Source organism: Anabrus simplex, chromosome X (genome assembly GCF_040414725.1).
Source record: "Anabrus simplex isolate iqAnaSimp1 chromosome X, ASM4041472v1, whole genome shotgun sequence".
NCBI classification, from domain to species: Eukaryota; Metazoa; Arthropoda; class Insecta; order Orthoptera; family Tettigoniidae; genus Anabrus; species Anabrus simplex.
The window spans coordinates 120,288,901-120,310,259 of NC_090279.1; positions in this window are offsets into that span (position 1 = coordinate 120,288,901).

Sequence of the window (21,359 nt, forward strand, 5' to 3'; positions counted from 1 at the left end):
CACCAAAAATACGATCCATAGTCATCTAAGTCATCTATATCTATCTGTATCTATCTATCTATCTATCTATCTATCTATCTATCTATCTATCTATCTATCTATCTATCTATTTATCTATCTATCTATCTATCTATCTATCTATCTATCTATCTATCTATCTATCTATCTATGTATATATATATATATTGAAACAGGAACGCCCGTACTTCAGTTTATTGGAGAGCATGAGAAACGACAAGGCGTGTACGGCCCATGCTAAGAGAGTGAGAGAGAGAAGGGTAGTGAAAAAACATTTTCTTGATTAAGTGGATCCTTCAGTTTATTCAATAGATATGCAAAGAATTATGTCACCTTTTACAGCTGAATCGTGGAGTTGTCCCTGAAGGCGTGGAGGGGACTTCGTCCTGCGGCGGCTGCGTCGTCTTGCGGTCGGCGTCGGCGTTGTCTTCCGTCGTTGGTGTTTTCCCTGTATTAGTGTTGATGACTCGAACCTGAGGCAGGAACGGGGAAATGTGGAGCTTCCACATTGGACGTCATGGGACACTGGTGTGACACCTCTCTAAGGCGAAGCACGCCGAAATAGTTCCCACAGTCAATGATATTGAACGTACTTTAGCAGCAAGGATAAAGTTAGAGTCACAGTTCCACGAGGATAAGATGGAAGGAATTATCGTATTTGGAATAATAAACAAACGAAAACAATCTAGGACCTTCCGAGGTGCAGTGATTAAGCACTTCATAAAGAAAATTAAATTCACCGGGTACAGTCTCTGCACTGTACTCCATGAGCACAATATTCATACACTTGTTGAAATAAACGACAGTCCAAGTTCTGTTACGTCGTAATTTTTAGAAGATTATCACTGGCACTTAAGATCATACGTGATTCTGAACAGGTTATGATGGGAATTGGCATGGTTCCTCGGAAAGAAATCACGATACTGTATTCCACAAATTAATACTGACTTTAAGAGGGAATGTTGGCACAGTTTATTACGAACACAGTTCAACAGAAAGACACAGTCTTTAAATGAAATGAAGGTCGGCACAGTATTATTACGAACACAGTTACAAAAAAATGGATAAACACAGTCTTTAAATGAAATGCAGGCTGGCATAGTCTGTGCTAGAAACACTATCGCTGTTTTCACACAGTCTTTAAATGAAATCAAGATTGGCTAGAAACACTATCGCTGTTTTCACACAGTCTTTAAATGAAATCAGGGTTGGCTAGAAACACTATCGCTGTTTTCACACAGTCTTTAAATGAAATCGAGGTTGGCACAGTTTATGCTAGAAACACAGTCTTTAAATGAAGTCAAAGCTGGCGCAGTTCATGCTAAAAACACAGTCTTTAACTGAAATCAAGGCTGGCACAGTTTATGCAAGAAACACAGTCTTTAAATGCAATCAAGGTTGGCTAGAAACATTATCGCTGCTTTCACACAGTCTTTAAATGAAATCAAGGTTGGCACAGTTTATGCTAGAAACACAGTCTTTAAATGAAATCAAGGCTGGCACAGTCTATGCTAGAAACACAGTCTTTAAATGAAATCAAGCCCACGGAGAAAGCTTCTAACACTAACGTTTCTGAACTCAAGTATACAGCCGGACCGAGTGACGAATTATATCGCGACGTGTTTACTTGCACACACACACTGAACTCACGGCTTACTGCCGACTCCCCTCGTTCTCTCTGCCTACGGCACACTTCAGCTGCATACTGCACACATTCTGCTTTACCCCAGGCTGGCGACTCGCTTATATTGCCGAAGGCCGGTGGGCGTGGCTACACATGTGGGCCCCAAGAAAATTTTATATCTTGGCCATCTTTACCCCGATTGACACGAAATTTCGGCTAGCAGCGTTCATTATTCCTGCCTGCAAGGTGACGTTATTGAAATATTGATATTACATTTCGTTCATGCAGCAATGCTATGGAACACGAAAGAACCTTCTGCGTGACGTCGCTTGTCCTTGGCCGGTGTTCTAGAATATCGCGAGCTTGCTTGCAGTTCCCACTATGCCTGTGCGCTCGGCGCAAGTTTTAAATGCTTACGGCCGGGTGTTAGCGAGCTCCTCTTAATAAGAGAATGAAACGTGAATGCTCGCAGGGCGTTCCCGTTTCATCTCCCCCCTGCTCGGGAAAAAGAAAATTGCTGGGCGAAATTCTTTTTGCTCATCTCCTAGTAAAGTATTTCAAAAACTTGAACAGTCTTCTCACTATAGCCAGAGGATTAATGTAAGGTGTGACGCATTTTGATATGATTCCATCATTCTCCATCTGTTTAATGATGACCCGAGCTTCTTCCAAGTACTTCATGGGTATCGGATAAGGCCGTTTATTATAAGGTGAAGTGTCAGTAACATTTAAGTGGTGCTTGGAACCCATAATGACTCCAGGTTTCTCGGAAAATACATCTGGAAACTTCTTGAAAAGCTCTTGGATTGCCTTTATTACTTCATCATCATCATCGTAATCTGGGCTTTCAGCTACATTGGCGTAAAGCGTGAAGTTGTAGTGGTCCTCGTTCAACTCATCATCGATGATGGACGCCAGCTGGTCCTCTACGGGTCCCACTTCCTCGGGTCGCCCCTCTTCGTGGACGCTTTCTTCAACAGGCGGAGCCTCGCTCATCTTGCCTTCTACTATGTCCACCGGGGTCTCACATTCCGGATTCTTCACGTCATTATAAGTAACCAACTGTAGCCCTACAGGTTCGACGTGGAAAAATTTAATCACATTAGAGGGATAATCAATGATTCCCCCATGTTGAATGAGAATGTCTGATCCAAGGATTAAGTCAAATTTCATTTCCGTCAAAATCAAAAATAGATGTTGGAACTTAACACCACCAATTTCTAACTCAAGAAACGCTTGGAATTTGCATTTAATAGCTTTGTCAGGAACTATGCCTTTAACCTTAACTTGAGCTACCGGCAAGATGGAGATGTAGGTCGTCTCCTGCGCCACATCTATTAATTTCTGCGAAATTAGTGAGGCTTGCGATCCTGAGTCTACTAAAGAGTGGACACTCATATTGCCTAACTTAATGATAATGATCGGTAAGCCGCGTTGTATCTGAGGCTGTCTTGGTGTTGAATCCTCATATAGTAAATCTGCGTCCTCTAAATACCAATGGTTAATGAGTGCGCTACATACTACTTCTCCTCCCTCCGGGTTTTCAGGCAATCTCTTTATTGCTTCGTCAAAGTTGTTTTTTGGTACCCGTAGCTCTTGGATCCATTTCCGTTCTCTCATTTCTTCTCTGCATCTATGCCTGGTATTCCAAAGAAGCTGCTCCAGGTAAGCCCTCTTCCCTGTTCTTATTCCTTACATATTCCGTAGTCTCTCTCCAACGTTTCTCTAATTCTTCCCGCTGGGAGTTCCTATTATCATTGGGTTGGTTAGCTGCCTGTCTCCATGAAGGTCCAGGTTGAAACTTAGCCCTCCCTTCGTAGGGACGATTCCTAGATCTTCTGTACCGAAACGGAATATCTCGGCGAGTTTCTCTTTCGTCTCGCGGTTCTGGATTTACTTGAACCGGAGTCTTCATTTCCGTAAAGTTGGTTGTAGTTTCTTTGGTTCGACCTGCTTTTGCTGCGCTCTGGGTGTGCGCAGTATCGAGTCTCCTCAGGACATCATCGAGCTGCTCCAAGTCCTGGACGTTTGCTGCCACCAATATTTCCTGAACATTTGGTGGAAATTGCAGCGTTATGACCTGAATAAGTTCTTGCTCCGGCAAAGGAGGGTCGAAAAACTGCATCTTTTTAAGCTGAGATATGAGATAATCTGAATATCGCGAGGAATTAACGGAAGTGTTATACTTTCTGGAGTATAATTGAAGTTTTATCAGGTGCTGAGCCTCAGCACTCCAAAATCGTCTAAGTAAGGCTTCCTTAAACTCTTCGTAAGTGTTAATACTGAATTTAAAAGCGGTAAACCACATTAACGCCTTGCCTTTTAACAATCGAGACGCTATTCGTAATCGGCGGTCGGTCTTAACGTGATTTTCTTGAAAGAACTCTTCGAGGTTGAGGAGAAACTCCTTAGCAGTATACTCCTCCTTCCCCGAAAATTTGGCTGGTTTTTCCTCAGTTATTTTAAAAACTGTGGAAACATTCATGGATTCTCCACTAGTGTTGTGAAGGCTAGATGATGAAACATCCTGTTCGATTTGCGATACTTTGCTGTTGAGAGCTTCTATACCTCCTTGGAGTTCAAGTTTTAGGGTTTTAATTTTCCCCTGTACGGAATTCTCAATTTCCTTGACCTCCTTTTCTATGTCGGTCTTGACTTCTGCTACATCGCGACAGATACGAGTAATCTGCGTGTGAGCATTATCTAACTGAGTCTTGACACGTTTATCGGCCTCCTCTTGCTGACTTTTCAGAAGAGTAATTTCGTTTCCCAACTTCATGAAATTATTTTTAACAGATTCATGAAGTTTGTCTTGAATAGAAGCGATTTTAGTTTGCGCAAGAGATAAATGAGCATGGGACTCTTGAAATTTTTCCTTTAAGCTTTCTACTTCTTTAAGGACTTCCTGAGAAGAAGACGGGAAAGCAAGTTTTAAGTCCTCCGCCACTTGTGATTTTATATCTTGCTTAATGGTTTCTATGTCACGTGTTAATATTTCATTTATTTCCGTAAACTTAGAATCCATTCTTTTGTTAGATTCTTTAAATCGTTTTTCAATTTCGGCACCTGCACTATTGAGCCTACGTTCCAAATAATTATTAACTTCTGCAAACTTTTGATCAACAGATTCTGTCAATTTTACAATGTTGGTATCATTAGCCTCCCTTAGTTGAGTGATACTACGATTAGTTACTTCATTAGCCTCCCTTAGTTGAGTGATATTACGATTAGTTACTTCATTAGCCTCCCTAAGTTGACCTATACTAGCCTTAGTGGCTTTCAGGGTCGCTTTAGATTCTTTAAGTTGAGCTCCTAAAGTATTATTAGATTCTTTAAGTTGAGCTCCTAAAGTGTTATTAGATTCAGCAATCCTACGCCCGAGATTAGTGTTACTTTCCGTAATCCTGTCATTTAGTCTGATTTTTAAAGCCTCAATGGCAGCTAGTATATTTTCCATATTAATGTCGTTATTTTCACAAAATGCAGAAAATACAATAATTCACCTCATACGTAAAATCACCATTATTGTCCAATGGTCAAGTTCAAAATTTCACCAACACAAAATATCAAACACTTGTGCATAAAATTAAATATCACCATTATTGTCCAATGGTAAAGTTCAATGTTTCACTGACATAAATATCAAAAATTTATATGAGACTGTGCATAAAAATTGTGCCTGAAATGTTTTACATAACAAGAGAAAGAGAAAGAAAAAAAATAATCACTTGTGCCATAAACTTAATCAGAGTTCTGTGCCAAAAGTTTAAAATTTCGCCAAAGTCATTGAATTGATCTTCGTAAAATTTTAACACATTCACTGAACTGGAATTAACGTATGTACTATGCACTTTTATTTGAATTGGTAAGTTAAGATATCACTGATTTCAAAGTTAATTTTTATCACTTTACTCTCTTTAATCTGGTCCCAACGTCACGGGTGCCACTATTCACTACCTTCTCTCTGAAACAGGAACGCCCGTACTTCAGTTTATTGGAGAGCATGAGAAACGACAAGGCGTGTACGGCCCATGCTAAGAGAGTGAGAGAGGGAAGGGTAGTGAAAAAAAATTTTCATGATTAAGTGGATCCTTCAGTTTATTCAATAGATATGCAAAGAATTATGTCACCTTTTACAGCTGAATTGTGGAGTTGTCCCTGAAGGCGTGGAGGGGACGTCGTCCTGCGGCGGCTGCGTCGTCTTGCGGTCGGCGTCGGCGTTGTCTTCCGTCGTTGGTGTATTCTCTGTATTAGTGTTGATGACTCGAACCTGAGGCAGGAACGGGGAAATGTGGAGCTTCCACATCGGATGTCATGGGACACTGGTGTGACACCTCTCTAAGGCGAAGCACGCCGAAATAGTTCCGACAATCAATGATATTGAACGTACTTTAGCAGCAAGGATAAAGTTAGAGTCACAGTTCCACGAGGATAAGATGGAAGGAATTATCGTATTTGGAATAATAAACAAACGAAAACAATCTAGGACCTTCCGAGGTGCAGTGATTAAGCACTTCATAAAGAAATTTAAATTCACCGGGTACAGTCTCTGCACTGTACTCCATGAGCACAATATTCATACACATGTTGAAATAAACGACAGTCCAAGTTCTGTTACGTCGTAATTTTTAGAAGATTATCACTGGCACTTAAGATCATACGTGATTCTGAACAGGTTATGATGGGAATTGGCATGGTTAATCGGAAAGAAATCACGATACTGTATTCCACAAATTAATACTGACTTTAAGAGGGAATGTTGGCACAGTTTATTACGAACACAGTTCAACAGATAGACACAGTCTTTAAATGAAATGAAGGTCGGCACAGTATTATTACGAACACAGTTCCAAAAAAATGGATAAACACAGTCTTTAAATGAAATGCAGGCTGGCACAGTCTGTGCTAGAAACACTATCGCTGTTTTCACACAGTCTTTAAATGAAATCAAGGTTGGCTAGAAACACTATCGCTGTTTTCACACAGTCTTTAAATGAAATCAGGGTTGGCTAGAAACACTATCGCTGTTTTCACACAGTCTTTAAATGAAATCGAGGTTGGCACAGTTTATGCTAGAAACACAGTCTTTAAATGAAGTCAAAGCTGGCGCAGTTCATGCTAAAAACACAGTCTTTAACTGAAATCAAGGCTGGCACAGTTTATGCAAGAAACACAGTCTTTAAATGCAATCAAGGTTGGCTAGAAACATTATCGCTGCTTTCACACAGTCTTTAAATGAAATCAAGGTTGGCACAGTTTATGCTAGAAACACAGTCTTTAAATGAAATCAAGGCTGGCACAGTCTATGCTAGAAACACAGTCTTTAAATGAAATCAAGCCCACGGAGAAAGCTAACGTTTCTGAACTCAAGTATACAGCCGGACCGAGTGACGAATTATATCGCGACGTGTTTACTTGCACACACACACACTGAACTCACGGCTTACTGCCGACTCCCCTCGTTCTCTCTGCCTACGGCACACTTCAGCTGCATACTGCACACATTCTGCTTTACCCCAGGCTGGCGACTCGCTTATATTGCCGAAGGCCGGTGGGCGTGGCTACACATGTGGGCCCCAAGAAAATTTTATATCTTGGCCATCTTTACCCCGATTGACACGAAATTTCGGCTAGCAGCGTTCATTATTCCTGCCTGCAAGGTGACGTTATTGAAATATTGATATTACATTTCGTTCATGCAGCAATGCTATGGAACACGAAAGAACCTTCTGCGTGACGTCGCTTGTCCTTGGCCGGTGTTCTAGAATATCGCGAGCTTGCTTGCAGTTCCCACTATGCCTGTGCGCTCGGCGCAAGTTTTAAATGCTTACGGCCGGGTGTTAGCGAGCTCCTCTTAATAAGAGAATGAAAAGTGAATGCTCGTAGGGTGTTCCCGTTTCAATATATATATATATATATATATATATATATATATATATATATATATATATATATAAGCAGGTCGGTCTGGAGCGATCTATATGTAAATGTATAAAAATGAAAATTGCCGCGAATTTATGAGGCACTTCCAGAAATCTCAGAAATGAGAAACTTTGTACCGGAGAAGCTGGCGACCCCAGGACCCCTAGAAAAATCGAAAATTCTCAAAATTCCCCGAAGGGAGCACGCTGCAGGCCTTCAAAGTTTGGGCTCAGCGTAAGAACGCAGTCGTATAACTTATCCAAAGCGACAACCTATAGGTTTCGTCGTCTTAAAAAAATTCCAGGATTTCCTAAATTTCCCCTTCCCCCCAAATCAAGGTGGCGGCACTATATGCCAGACGAGCTAGAAAATAGAAATTTTGTGAAATTATAGCTCTTTGCCTGTAACCGATGTAAAAAAATCCAAGATGTTCAAATTTTTCACGTTTTACCACCCAAAATATCGAAATATGGACGCAACTTTAATGACTGTTCAGACATTCTTTTGAGCTATTTGCTGGCTAAACGTTAAGTCGTATCACAAAACGGATGGCACAGTTCCGGCTCAATTTTCAGTGATCAGCAACTTTGGTCCTGAGACTTTCACGTTACTTATACGTTAGAATGGGCTGTATTTCCGGATTGTTCGTAGTCATCAAGTTTGGTGCACACATTGGCACAATTGAAGGCCATATGTGGACCAAATTTCATGATACTAGCTTATATATAAGTAGGCCAAAATTAATATAGAGTGTTAAAAGTGTACCCATATTTCACCCAATTCAAATTTTCGAACTCCATTTAACCCATAAATATTGGAGATACGAGAAAGTGTTTTAGAACCAAACATGTAGAAGGGTAAAAGGGGCGTCTGATGCCGCGAACCGTTTGTTAATATGATGTACCATTTAGAAGTGGTGCACTTTTAGACTTGCTCATGTTTATCTGTCATCTCGATATATATAAGCAGGTCGGTCTGGAGCGATCTATGTGTAAAGGAACAAAAAATGAAATTAGACGCGAATTAATGAAGTACTTCCAGAAAACTCAGAAATTTGAGCTTGGTACCGGAAAAGCTGATCACGCTCGGGCTTCAAATATTGGGATCATCATAAGAACGCACTCGTATAATTTATCCGAAGCGACATCCTATAGGTTTCGTGGGCTAACAACAATTTCATGGATTTCCTAAATTTTATCCCCCTTCCCGCAAATCAAGTTGTCGGCACTATCTGCCAGACGAGCTAGAAAATTGAAATTTGACAAAATTATAGCTTTTGGCCTGTAACCGACGGTAAAATTCCAAGATGCTCTAATTGTTCACGTTTAATGCCCCAAAATATCGAAGTATGGACCCAATTTTAATGACTGTGCAGATCTTACTTTTGAGCTATTTGTTGGCTGAACGATAAGTCGTATCACAAAACGGATGGCACGAACTCTGCTCAATTTGGAGTGATCTACAACTTTGGCCCTATGATCTGTTTTCGTATCCCTCACACTTATACATTAGATTTGGCTGTATTTTTGGATTGTTCGTGAATACGGTTATTTTTGCAATATATTTCACTGTTTGACACACTTATAAGAAATATAGAGTCATCAAGTTTGGTGCGCACATTGGCACGATTGAAGGCCACGTGTGAACCAAATTTCATGTTTCTAGCTTATACATCAGTATACAAAAAATGTTAAGCGTAAAAATTTACCCAAATTTCACCCTATTCAAATTTTCGGACTCAATTTAAACCATAAATGTGGGAGATAGGAGAAAATGTTATAGAACCAAACATATTGTTTCTAAATCACTGAATTCACTGCGGGTTTATACGAAATCGAGACCGTGATTTTGCACTCCCACAAAATATATACAACCAAACTTAATTGAAATCTGCCTGCCTTAATGGAAATAAATTTCTAAACCTTTCTTTCTCATTGGTCGTTTAGCAGTAAGGTTTGTCTTGTATATAATGTGGGAGAGTTAATTCACTATTTCTGTTCCAAATAAACCCCCAGTCCATTCCGGGAATTTGAAATGCCATGAACCTCGAAATATACCTTGGATAGGTGGATGCTAAGTATGAAGTTTGGTTGACGTATCTAGAAAATTAAGGATACGAGTAACACAATGAGCATCGCGTCTAATAACGCTCAGATTCAGTCAGATTTCGTTCATAACAAGGCTGAAGAGGAAGAATGGACAATCGTGAAGAAGAAGATCAGTAGGTCAGCTTAAAATAATTTAGGAAGAAAGTTAGGATCAAGTAAGAATCAGAGATATTCAACCTGGTTGATGAACAAGAACACAAAAACTGAGGAGGGAAGAAAAGAATGTAAGCGATTAAAGAACGAAGAAGATATAAAGTGCAGGACAGCTAAGGAAGAATGAGCTCAACTCGTAACCACTTCTGGGGAAATAGGACAGGGCAGAAATATGCGGGAATTCAATAATTGTATCAAGCAGAAGAAGAAACTGTTGATGCTGGTGAAATGGGAGACGCAGTTTTTAGGTCAAAACTGGCCAGAACTCTGCGAGATGTAAATAGGAACAAGGCACCTGGAACTGATGACATCCTCTGCCATAGGAGAAGGTGGAGGTTTATGATAAGGAGATGTGCCATCCGATTTTATACAGAATAATGTTATACCAGGTGCTTACAAGTGTTAAAACTACCGCAACATTAGTTCAGTATATCACGCCTGCAAAATTTTAAAACGTATTATTTTCAGAAGAATGGAAAGACAAGTTGAACCTGAGTTGGCAGAAGATCAGTTTGGCTTCAAAAGAGATGTGGAACACCTGAAGGAATCCAGACTTTAAGTCTGATCTTACAGGACCAAATTAAGGAAGACAATTCCACGTACAAATCATTAGCAGATCTAGAAAAAAAAAAGCTACTCGATATTCTGAAGCTGATCGCGTTGAGATACCAAGAAAGATTCTACGATCTGTAGAAAAAGCAGTCTGTACAGACAGGAATCGTAGGCTGTGAATAACTTAAGCAGCAGTCCAGAAAAGAGTCAGTTTGTCCCCTACCCTGTTCAATGTTTACATAGAACAGGCAATGAAGGAAACAGAAGAGGAATTCGGGAAATAAATCGCTATCCAAGTAGAGGAAATCAAAACTCAATGTTTGCCGATGATATTTTATCTGAAGCAGGAGAAATCTGGAGAAATTTCTGAATAGAATGGACAGAGTCTTGGAGGAGTACGAGATGAGAATATGGAGCGCAGGCATGAGATGCAGGGAACATTAGATTAGGAAAGGAGTTAGTGAATAGCAGACTTCTAACAATAATATAGGAATTATGGCAGTGAAACAAGAAAGAGAAGAGAAGCTTTCGAAATGTGGTCCTATAGAAGATGAGTTGGATAGATTGAATCAAGAATGAAGCGATACTGAATCGGATTGCTGAGAGGAGGGCGATTTGTCAGAATTTGATAAGAAGAAGCAGATAGGACATATCTTAAGACTCGCAGGATTTGTTCAGTTGGTTTTGAGGTAAATATAGGTGGTAAAAATGGCAGCGGTAGTCGAACGTTTTTCGTGGAATATTCACTACTAAATTACACTTGCACCTCTTCCTGTCAATAAATCAAACTTCACAGAGAAGGACGCTCGAGAAATCGTTAACAAAAGCCACAAAGTTGTAAATTTAGGGAAGAATGCCGACACTGTGTGTTCAGCTCACGGGAAGCCTACACAGTTTTAAAAGCCGCACATATTTCGCTATTGATCGAGTCAAACCTAATGTTAAACTAATTATTACCTTAGTATGGAATAAATGTAACTTTTCTAGTCACAAAGTGAAAGAGTTTTGTTAGAATCTGCTCTTTATTCATAGTTTCTTGTTACAGGCTCGCACAGTGAGTTTTTTGCGTGGTAAACCTCCGCTCGGTTATCAGAATATGACGTCGAAGATTCTCAGAGGTCATCCAGTCGGCCAGCGAGCTGGCAGCATTGAGCATGCGGGGCTTTCTTAACACTGAAGTCAATGAAATAAATAGCAAGCCAGTGCTAAGGATACCACTATCAGAACTCGTAAGGATGTCGCTTCTCTTGGTGAGTGTTTGTTTATTTCTCTGTAGCTGATAACACTACTAATAATAATAACAACCCGCCTCTTGGTCTTGATCGTTGAGGCTTTGAGGTATAAACGCTGTGACACCGCGGTTATTCGGTTCGAGTCCCGTTGCTCGAATGTTTGCTGGCAGGGTAGAGGTGTTGGCGGCATGCAATTTCTAATCACTAGATTGCGTGTCCAATTCCTGGATTAAATTGTAAACGTCTCCGCAGTGCTCATACGGAGTGAGGCCACATGACGCTGTTACCTTTGATTCGACCGTCGGGTGGAGATGTTCCGTCATAAGCAGCCAGCTTGGTGCTATTCGACACGAGTAGGCTATGTGCCGGCACCAGGTTCCACCCTCTCCTTTCTTACTATCATATGTCAGGTAATTCATTTCATCTCTTTAACATCTCTGATAATTTTGATGTCAGAGGATATCCGGTCAAAAGAAAAAAGAACCCGCCACGACAGGTTCATCTCACCTCATACCCGACCTCGTAGTGAAACGGGACAAGTGTTGGACAAATAATAATAATAATAATAATAATAATAATAATAATAATAATAATAATAATAATAATAACCCAAGTAAATCTCTTGGAAAGAATCGCCAGCAGAACAGCTTAAGAATTTCTGCGGAAAAAACAAAATTTTTAACAAATATTTGGGATGCACCAAAATTTCTGAAAACACATATTGGCCAAATAGAGAGGGTAAAAAAATTCAAATATCTAGGGGAAATAATCCATGAAAATGGTTTAGAAAAATCTGCAGTAGAGGAGAGGGTACATAAAATGGAGAGAGCTTATGGTGTCACCAAAGATATCTACAATAAAAGATGCCTATCCAAAAATGCCAAAATAAGGCATTACAACACTGTAGTGAAGCCAGAATGCCTATATGCAAGCGAATGTCTGGCATTAAACTAGAATTTAGATAAACTAGAAATACTAGAAAGGCGAATCATGAGGAAAATATTAGGCCCACAAAACAGAGCAGAAGGTTGGAAATTACGAAGTAATGCTGAAATATATTAAAAAAATAGAAAATATATCAGATGTAATGAGGAAAAGGAGACTTATGTTTTTTGACATTTATATCGAATGCAGGATAGTAGATTAACCAGTAAGATATTCAGATATTTGTGGGGTAAGGAATCAACGACAAGCTGGGTCAATGAAGTAAGAAAGGATTTAGAAAAAAACAATATAACAACGGAAGAAATAAATAATAGAGAAGGCTTTCGGGAAAAAGTATTGAAAATAGAAGGATTCCAAGGTAAGAAAGTAAAAAAGACTGGTTCAAAGTGGTCTGAAGACAGAAAGAAGAAACATAGTGAACAGATGAAAGCGTACTGGAAGAAAAGGAAAGAACAAAAAAGAAGGAATTGAAATTGGCACGTGGTCCTCTGGTGGCGCATTCGAAATAATAATAATAATAATAATCATAATAATAATAATAATAATAATAATAATAATAATAATAATAATAATGGCGAATAACCTCCGAGCACGCATGGTGCAGGTCTTATAGGCGACCTGCATGTCTCTGGGGATGCGGCTCCTACTTCAGAAGACATGACAAATACACGGCCCCCGATTAAGCAAATAAGGTTTAAATCTGGATAGGGCAGCTAATCAAACCCGATACCCGTTGTACCAAATCATTTCGCCACGGAGCTGGGTAATTTAAGTATGGGACATCTCTATAGATTAATGGAATTTTCATAGAATTTCGGTGGGATATTTTATGGTTGTTGAATGTTCAAAGGGAAAGTGATATAACACAAGAGTGCGCTGTCAGTGGTGGAGATAAGTCGGAGGAGAGCAAAGAGAGGCTCTCAGCAGGCACCAAGCAATACAGTTAAGTGCGGTCTCTTCACATGAGCAATAGAGGGACAATTTGTTATTAAGAGTACATAATTCTGTGCTTGCAGAAATTGTCAATTCTACTTTCATCCTCCCGTCCCATTGGACGCTCAGTCTACCGGAATAAATAGCATCACACTGGACAGAGTCCTAGTGCCGTATCCGTCATCGAACGTTGGCGATCTTAGTTTTGTTGTTGGCTGAACCACAGTCGCAGGTTCCCCAGTCAAGACGTGCGGGCTCTCCCAGGACCCCTCTTCTCTCGATGTTCCCTTGTATATTTATTTGGAGGAGGGCGCCTCATGATATGACCTTAGCAATCCAGCACAGTTTTACACATCCTGGTCAATACAGTAGTCCCACATTTCAATTGCTCCTAATCTTTCATTATAGTCCAGGACTCTACTCCATACACACAGCACCGCGCTATCCTAAGACGAATCTGCGGCGCTCGTTGACGGCGATATTCTCAGTATCGGAGCTCCGTTGACCCACAGGGCCTTGCTCACAATAATGTATTGGGTCTTCTTTAAGTTCAGGTGTAGACCAAGGTTTTCACATGTCTCCAAAATTTTCACGAAGATCTGATGCAAGTCATCAGTCTGTTTCCACAGCATTCTTTCCTCAAAGAATATGCGTATAAAGTGTCTAAGATGACGCTTAGGTCATTCAGGCAAAACACATAAAACTCTATCCCTGACAATTTCCTTGTATAGAGTTAAGTGTGGTGATGTATTGCTAATCAAAATAATGTTGAAAATGTTCGTCTCCTTACTCACAAGTCTTCCCAGCACGAAGTTTCCAACGTAACACTGCTCTTTGTCGGACGCCACCCAGAGCAAATTGCGCTGTTCTCATCTGGATCTTTTCATGTTGTTCTTGAGTCAAGTAATCTGGTGAGTCTCTCGTACGCTGAACGGGTCTTGCCAGTGACTTATACGCCTCTGTCTTACATTCTTACTACAACTCCTAAATACACCCATAACCATATGAAGAGATCTGTAAAGATCACCTAGGTGCTTGCAGTTATCCACATGTGCTGCATTCACAGCATCGAGGCAGTAATTAACATGCAAGAAAACAATAACATTGGCTTGCGGGATCCACTCTTAATCAGAGTATAACCCGACAGCGTTCCACCTATTCTAAGACATTGAGTTTGCTTTCTGGAAATGTCGCCACATATTCAGTTACACCTTGTCCGGTCCAAAGGCCGTCTCTTCCTTGTTCTGCTCTCTCGATAGACTTTGATTAGGTCAATACCGATGCAGTCCATTTGGCCTCCTGAGTATAAAATATCTGCCATATCTTGCTTGAACCCTTCCTTAGTGGAATGACTTTTCCTAAACACGAATTTCCTTCTATCAGAGCAGTTTGAAACATTGTGTGCAATGTAAAAAGAAGGAATGCTTTCCTTATCTTACGTGCATCACATGTCAAGCTATCTGGACTATAACTATCCCCTTTATATGTTTGTCACTTAGTCACTTGTAAACTGGGTATACTATAGAAACTCTGAGCTAATTTCGTATAGCTCCTTCACGCAAACAGTGAAGTACAGTAAATGGGGAGGTGCTCCAAGGTAAATAAGTAGTTATGCCCAATTATGACACATTTAGAGAGGTGTATGGTGGAATCCTACAGGAAAACTTGTAGGCATTGCCGGCATTTACGTTCACTGCTTCGATATTGCGGCCTCGTGAAGTTGACTATGCTGTTACCTGTGTGAAGTGCCTTAAACCGTCAGATATTCTAGTAGTTTGACTTCCGTGACAATATGTCCCTAGCATCGATTTTGGACTGCTCCCTGGCGTTAAAAGCACTTTATCAGCCTGGGAGAGAAGTGGTATTTTGAAGTTGAGTAACCTATCGGCAGTAAGTTATTCTTTTAATCATTCAGAAGTTATCAAAACTGTGATCAATTCTGTACCGGGTGGTACACCTCCACGCCGCTAATTCAAACATTGCGCCAGTTGAAACTCCTCTACTGGAGGAAGCCTGAACTTTAACAACCACATTAATTTTAAGATTTCTCAGAAGATGTCCCTACTGTAAATTTTGAAGTGTTCTGAACTAGGTCAGTTTCGATTCGTTTTTGTTTTCTCTGTAGCAAGAAGTGTGAACATTCTCTTCTAGATGGCACCACTTAAGAACTACAATTGTGCACCCTAGTGCGAAGTGAAGGAACTTCTTTTCAAGAAATTTTGTAGTCATAAGTTTGTTCTTTGTTAAATTTCTTTCTGTCATTGTTTGTGTTGGCAATGTTAATCCGTTCGTTCCGCCAGTTTTGAAATTAGCCAATCCCGAATTTCTTAAATTAATTTTCGACCAATCGGGGCTTTCTTCCCCAACCTGCTCTGTAACTGTGTTCGGTAACCAATACAACTTTGTGGGCGGGTTGTAATCATTCATGAAACGTCTCGAATCTTCCACGAGGATATATAAACTGCTGATTTTCTGGTCTCGGTGCCACTTCAGTAACATCTATCCTAGTGTGATTATGTAGCAGGGGGCTGGAAGCGCCTCTTTCTTCGGGTAGCAGTTCATCCATAAGGTAATGGCCTTTTAATAACTTCTTTTCTTGCTAGCTCATCAGTTTAACCCTCGGGGCAGGTTCGAAACTTTTATCATGTAACCTTCCTTTAAAATGTAAAAGACACTTGATATAAATTCTGTCTCTTTAACTACAAATTGGGATAGAGAGTGCCTAACCCTCTCGAGCTCCCACTCATATTGTTTTGAGGTGACTACATTTTTATAACAGTTTCCCATCTCTTCGTAATGTAATAAAGTTTTATTTCGTGTCACCTCCGTAGTATGGGATTAGCCCTTGCATAAGCGGCCTAGGGCCAAATTAGGTTTTAATAAAGTGTATTAGGAGTGCTGAGTACGCCTCCACTCAAGTTGGTATTTTGGGGCCATGTCATTGTCCTGTTTCTTTACTGAATAGGCCTCAGTAGGTTGGGTATTTTTACCCCTGTTTTTATGTGTCCGGAGGACAGCTTGAAGGTGGAGTTTGGTGTGGCCGTTGATGGGCTTGAACTTTGAGAGCGGGTTGCTCTTTCTTAAATTTGGTTTCTGTGTGCCTCGAGCAGGCTTTACTGGGTAATTGGGAGCAAGTGCTCCTGGGCATGATTGGGGTTTTCCGCCCCTTTGTCAAACCTTGTATTTGGGTAAAGATGGGATAATTGCTCAAGAATTGTGAGTCTGGGGCTCGAAGCCCAAATCCTGTAGCAAACTGTAATTGTACATTCTTAATTGGTTGATATGCTACTGAATACCTGTTATACTTGTTATTTCTTGATCTTGAAAAGAAAATATAACCTTGTTAAATTTAAATTAACTTTAATTTCGTAAGTTGAGACCTATTCATCCCAGCACCTTCTTTCACCTCTAACTACCACGGAAATCTCCGTAACAAATTCAATCAGCCCATCAAATGATATAATATTAAATTGATTATTCACTCAAAATGTATGAAAGTAAATCCTTCAGGAAACATCGGCTAATACTATATTTAAATGTGTCTGGTACTGATTGACTTGTGTGTGTCATAAGGGAGAGGAGACGGGGGAGCAGGTAATTAACAAGGTATTGCAGAAATGTAATTATGTGAAAATTATGCGTGTGAAACTCGGGAGGATTTAGAAATTTTAGTAAGCTTGTAACAGTTAGTGTGTCCGCATTTCCCTAAAATTCATGAAGGTCCCATCCTCTGTTGTTTGGTTCCACTAATACAGAGAGGATAACCAGGTATAACTAATTATGTAATACACCCCTTCTGCTTTAAGGGTCTGTGTAACGTACTTTACAGCCCCGACACCGGGCGTATTGTAAAATCATTGTGAACTAAAATTGGAGGTTCAAGCCCCGTCTAATGTAAAACTAGGAGCAACTGCTCCTACCGATTCTGAGTACCTTTTTTAAACCCAAATGTTAAGTGAACTTCTCGATTCGAGACCCGACCTAGGTAATGTGCTTTGGAAGCTACGGCTTCTTTTTGTGAATTATGTCTTTCCAATTTGTAAAGGCAAGCCTGCGGGTCATCAGACTGTGATAGACGCAGATATGTTGTAAAGTATCAGAGATTTCGAGCTCCTCATTCTACATTTCAACTTGATGGTTCACGTTCCAGCCATTGTCCCTAACTACAGTGAGTCTCTGCACAAGGCACTCGTTACTTGGACTAGTCGGGGCTCTAGTTTTCAAGGCTCCGTTATAGGAATATTGGCCACGACAGAGGAAAATGTATCAAGGGCTGTGGAATGGTCAGATCATTTAGCATGTACTTAGAACCAAGTTCATGAAGCTCTCGTCACAATAATTAACAAATGCTTAGGAACATGTTAATAAATCCTGTCAGAATACTTAAAATTGTAAAGGGAAGCGGACGATTAATTTACACAGTAAAATATTGCGGGCTGTTTTCTTAACTGACCATCAAAGTTTTCAAGCGGGGCTGACGATCTAAGGTAATGTATTTGTTTGACTGAGGATGGATAGCGAATGAAGCTGAAATTAGTACTCTGCATTGAAGTGCCATATTTTATGTCATAACCTCCTTTAGGCTGTAATTTTAGTCACAGTTAACTGTTGAACTCTGTACTTGTTCCAGGTTCTCTTGCCCCTGACGCTAGCAGTTTCACTGGCGAGCACAGACCACTGTGCATCGTCTGTGGGCTCGAAGTTGGACCTGTCTGTGCATGGCCACAAGAACGCCAGTGGACACTGGATAATAACGGTACCGTGTATTATCAAATTCAGAGTTGTGTTTCAGTGTTGGATGGATAATATTGTATGTGATTAATACACGTAACTTATTGCTGTGTGTAATAAATATTTTCATGCACCATTCAAATTTCAACCAAATTTCAAACCACAGTACAGTTTGCGGAAGTAATCTAATAGGCCCTTGATATCAAAGTGCATCAAACACTAACCTGCTTTGCATGTGCTAACCACTAACGGCTTAAGAAAGTGGAGTAACTCATAGCAGACGTAATTACTCACGATTGTGTTGTTATTGCTGCGAAAAAAGTCCCCTGTTTAAAATAATATCTGCATGTTGCTAATCTGCTTGCCCCAAGACAAGCAGCCAGCTAGTTCGAGAGATCGTCACAGGAGGCGCTAGAACTTAGTAGTTAACTGAATTTATATTTCACAGACATTTCACACAGTTTGTCTTTGTGACAACAGCCTATGTTAATCCCGCACTGAACTTGTTAAATAATATAACAACGGTAACACACAGGTTGTGGGTTTATGGAAAATAAATAAAGTAGAAACTAGACCTTCCCTTTAAGAAATCATTCCAGGAACATCGGTCTGGCTGGAAATATCTCGTAATGGTCCCCCCTGATTTACGATGAAGTCTGAAAGGTTTGTCCAGCCCAGATGGAGACCCTGAGGAAAAAAAAGAGCTCCGTGGAAGTGGAGACTGCCGCAGTCTTGGGTTTAATGAAGAAGTCCTGCCAATCGATATCTAGTGCAACATTGCCTTGAGCAGTAAGAATAAGCCCAGCCAGGTCATATACTGCTACAATGCCTGGAGCCATAGGAAGTAGTCCAGCGTGATAATATCTACTGCTACACTGCCTGGAGCCGTAAAAAGTAGTCGAGCCAGGTCATTTCTACTGCTACACTGGCTGGAGCCGTACGAAGTAGTCCAGCCAGGTCATATACTGCTACATTGCCTGGAGCCATAGGAAGTAGTCGAGCCTGGTCATATCTACTGCTACACTGCCTGGAGCCGTAAGAAGTAGTCGAGCCAGGTCATATACTACTACACTGCCTGGAGCCATAGGAAGTAGTCGAGCCAGGTCATATCTACTGCTACACTGCCTGGAGCCGTAATAAGTAGTCCAGCCAGGTCATATCTACTGCTACACTGCCTGGAGCTGTACGAAGTAGTCGAGCCAGGTCATATCTACTGCTACACTGCCTGAAGCCGTAAGAAGTAGTCCAGCCAGGTCATATCTACTGCTACACTGCCTGGAGCCGTAAGAAGTAGTCCAGCCAGGTCATATCTACTGCTACACTGCCTGAAGCCGTAAGAAGAAGTCCAGCCAGGTCATATCTACTGCTACACTGCCTGGAAACGCATCTACGTCTACGGTACCGTATTCCCGAACCGATCCCTGAATCTCTCCGTTATATTCACTCTGATATGTGATTGTGATTTCGTCCACTCCACTTCCTTTATCTCGAAACTATGGTCACTGAAGCCGGGCTTGGAGGCATCAGAAGTCTCGTTTGATAAATGAATTTCTTTTTGGACATATTGTCTCTTTTTACAGCAGGAGAATTATGTCAAGAAATACCGAAATTCCGTGCTTTAAACATTCAGTTCTAAAACACACGAACAATTGTACCGAATTAAATGAAACTGGGATGTTTTAGTAATATCTAAGAATAACGAACAAACAGCATCTCTGGGAGTACGTTATGGGTTTTCCGTAAGTTACGGCTCCGATTGCCACTATAAGGTGCGGCGAAACTCCGAGTAAAGCACCATTTGTGGTTGTGTGGTGTGGTAGTTGGGCATAATGTGACGTGCGAGGAAGGAAAACAGGAATGTGAGTAGGAAGGGTTGTTTCAAATGGGTGCTTCATACTCACCTTGGAATTATAGTGGATTGTGAACTGAATGTGGGCTATAATTTTCTATGTCTTAAGAGTTCAATATTCGTTACAGGTTGATACGCGGCGATTGACATCGACGGAGAACCAATGGGAATTAGCCGTGAATGTCCACCAAGAAAGAAGGTCATGTGATAGCAGTGAAGTTGAGCAGCTTGTTTCGGTGACTACTGTACATCCACCAGTACACGGTAAGACCTGATCGTTGTCGTAGAACTCTCATTCACACTCGGTGTTCCTTACCCCAAAGAAGTAGGACTGCAGTGTTTGTGGGCGGTATCTCCTCCGTGTCCAGGGGCAATCAGCTAGAGAACGTGCCTGCGTCAGTCTCCTCCCTATTCGATATTGTCTACGGGACTAGGCGTTCTGAAATGCTTGAGAGGATTGGAATTACAGGGAACGAAGAGTAACACAAACTGCCGAGGTCAGCGAGCGAGGCAGGTGCGTGGTCTGCCTCTCCTTCAGTTAAATGTGTATATAGAGCAGGCAGTATTGGATATGGAGGCACGTCATTGTTGGAGGATGTCAAGGGCAGTTGAATGTAGTAGATAAGGTCAGGTGAAGCAAGTGATATAAGACTAAGAAATGTACTCATAAAGGTAGTGGAGGAATTTGGGTGGCTAAGAAGTAACATAACGAATTAAAGGAGAAACTATCCGTTCATTTACCGAAGAAGAATATTTGCTAAATATAACTGAAATATATATGAAACATTCTACTCAGCATAAATATACAATTCAGGCCGTCGTTTGCCGAAGTATTTGTCTGTAACGTTAGAGTCATGCTAAGTAGAGAAATAGAGTAGAGGCCTTTGAAATGTGGTGTTACAGAAGAATGCTTTTGGTAGTAATGGGAACTCGTGTCCTTGCCTCGAGGTCATGCAGTTCTTTCCAGCAGCACTCCTAATCGAGGTGATCATATTTAACTACCTACCAGCAGTCCTGCCAACATTACATTTCTCAAAGTAGTGGGAAAACGCGTAGACCACGTGCTTTGCAAGTAATTGTGCTAACCGTTACTCTACGGAGTTTAAGGTGAGATTGGACGATCATAGCCCAAACAGAGAGCAGGTGACGGGAGGGAGATATGGGATAAGTATGAAAATGTGTTTAGGCTGCTGACGGAGAACAGGAACAATGTACAGGGTGCGGTGGGAGGAGAAGTTCTGAAAGACAGATATGCTAATAGTTTAAGGGGGAGGAAACTGAGGGCAAAGGGA